The sequence below is a fragment of the Lucilia cuprina genome, chromosome 3 (assembly GCF_022045245.1).
Source record: "Lucilia cuprina isolate Lc7/37 chromosome 3, ASM2204524v1, whole genome shotgun sequence".
Classification (NCBI taxonomy): Eukaryota; Metazoa; Arthropoda; class Insecta; order Diptera; family Calliphoridae; genus Lucilia; species Lucilia cuprina.
In genome coordinates, this window is record NC_060951.1 from 13,325,113 (window position 1) to 13,327,621 (window position 2,509).

Here is a 2,509-nt window from a genome sequence, read left to right on the forward strand (position 1 = left end):
AAATAGATTTTGGTAAATAAATAAATACCACTTTAGTGGTTACCAGTTTTCTTTACAACTCAAAATCTGTGCTAGTTTTTGTAGTGTGTACCCTGTAGTACAGCTACATACTATAAACAAGAAGAAGCAAAGCAAACAGGTGGCAGCGAAAAGGGATTTTTATGTTTGACAGGTGAAAGAATAAGGACAAAAAGGAATAGCTGAAGAGATTTATTAAGGCCAGGAAGCCATATTGGAACCGAGGTTACGCGGTGCCACAAATTATAATTTGGATCACAATCAAAAAGAAAAAACATTTAATTTTAATTTAGACTTTTTAATTTTTTTTATAAAACTCTGCCTTACAAGCAAGAAGATACGAAAACGATACGAATTCGTATTGCTTAGAATAAAAAATTTATTGTGGCAACAATCATATTCGTATTGCGGAAGATACAGCCTTCGGGAGAGTTTGTGCGTCAGAGGCGAAACTTCTAAGCAATACGAAAGCAATTCTTCTAGAAGTTAAAACCGTGAAATTGCTAGATAATCTTCCAGATGAAAAATATATGTTATTATCAATTAATCTTCTAGAAGATATATAATAAATATTGGTAGATTATCCCCTTAATTATAATTTTGCGATTTCGTTATATTATCTATAGGAAGTAAAACATATTATATAAGTAATTTTACCTCATTGAGGAAAATTTATGATTTATTGTAGTTGAAAATTATTATGCAATAAAAACAATAACGAAGTAACAAATAACATACTTAATAAATAGTAGCAAAACTTAGATATTCTTAAGATTTTAATTTATTAAATAAGATTAATACAATAAATAGTAACAGAACTTAGAATGTTAATTAGCCATAATTTTTGTTTTTTTTTTTTCTTTCCATTCTATCTTTAGCGTGGAGGAAGTGTCTTTGCATTATTACTTTAATCTGCTTTTCATTGGTATTAGGGTAAAGAGAATAGCACGTATCTGAAATAGTAAAAGGTATTATTTAACATAATGATTGTATTATATCGTTCGGAGTGCTTCATACCTTTAATTATGCGTATAAAAGTATAATTCTGAATTACAGGCTTCTCTTTACTTCCTGTCCACGTAAAATATGTGGCACATTCGTCTGTTATAATTTTTTTAATGAGTATCTGGTAAAAGATGCGACATCCTCTCCGGCTATTCGTTTAAGAAATGTTTTCTGTAAATTACAAAAGGGTTCTGTTATAAATACATATTTTACTTACAAGTTGAATTTTATTTTTTATTTACTTACAAGTTGAATTTGCATTGATTCTTCTTTACATATTTCTTCTTCAAAATTATTTATTTGTTCTACATTGTGTAACGGGAATGCTGTAAAGTGTGAAGAACTTTCCAAATCCCTTGCTCGCTCCTTGTTAAATTTTCTAAGTTCATTTTTAATAGTTAAAACTTCCTCCATAATTCGGGTGACGGCATTTCTTTGACATGCCATTTCTCTTTCAACATAAGCCTTCAGGCTTGAAATTTCTTCAACAATCCTAGTTTCTAAGAAAAACAGTATTTTTCAAAACCAAAAAATTATATATTTTTAAATAAATTTCTTTCCATGACTCATATTTTTACGAATGTTTTTTAATTTCAATCAGGAAATAAAAATTTTGAAATTTTTCTGATAATGAATATACAAATGACAGCAAAATCAATGAATGTAGGGTATTAATACGTGATATTCATTACACGGGAGGTTCAAAGGCGCAATTTACATGAAGACTTTTCAGACGTCTGTTTTTTCCAATTCTCTTTTGAGAATCTTCAAAAAAATCATGAACATTTATACAGTGATTTTTTACATGCAACTATGCATGTCTTTTTTTGATGTTTAATTGTATAATCCTTTTTAATTACTTATTCGTAGTAAAAATAAAATGAAATTTTTAACATAAAAACCATTTAATTTGATTTAAAAAAATTTAATTACACGCTATAGTATTTTTTTAATGCAAATTTTAATGTTTTCATGTAAAAAAAGACATAATTATTTATTTTACATAAGCATAATATCAACAGTACGAATCAGTTTAAAGAGGAATGTCAAAAACAATCATGAAAATCCCAAATCATGTTTGTTTTCTTACCCCCCATTCTCCTCTTCCCAGCTCACCACCAATAACCGACAAACATGAAAACAGACGTCTGGGCAAACATGAAAAAAAATCATCGTGTAAATTGGGTGAAACAAACAATTTTGGTATTAATTTCAAAATAATTAAAGTTAATTTCAGCGCCGGTTTCAAATGTGTTACAGCAGTACATAGAAAATCTTGAAGAATGCGAAGATTGAAGGTTTTTTATAAGAACGCCTTTAAATTTTGGGAGTCCATTTAAATTTAGAATTTCAGTAATAAAGATTATATTGTTATTCACCATACAAAAATAATCGGATTTATATATAGAAATATAAAACATTGGACATTTTACATTTTGCAATAAACTATTTATAATTTTTACAAATACAAAGCATTTTTTATCTG

General features: G+C 27.8%; 1 long non-coding RNA gene across 1 annotated transcript; it reads right to left on the minus strand.

Moving 5' to 3' along the window:
* Positions 1-847: 847 nt before the first annotated feature.
* Positions 848-1,578, minus strand: LOC124419136. The gene is made up of 3 exons (XR_006940431.1): positions 1,270-1,578; positions 1,036-1,194; positions 848-971 (listed from the first exon to the last, which is right to left on the minus strand). It is a non-coding gene; the product is annotated as an uncharacterized LOC124419136 (long non-coding RNA).
* Between the last annotated feature and the right edge of the window lie 931 nt (positions 1,579-2,509).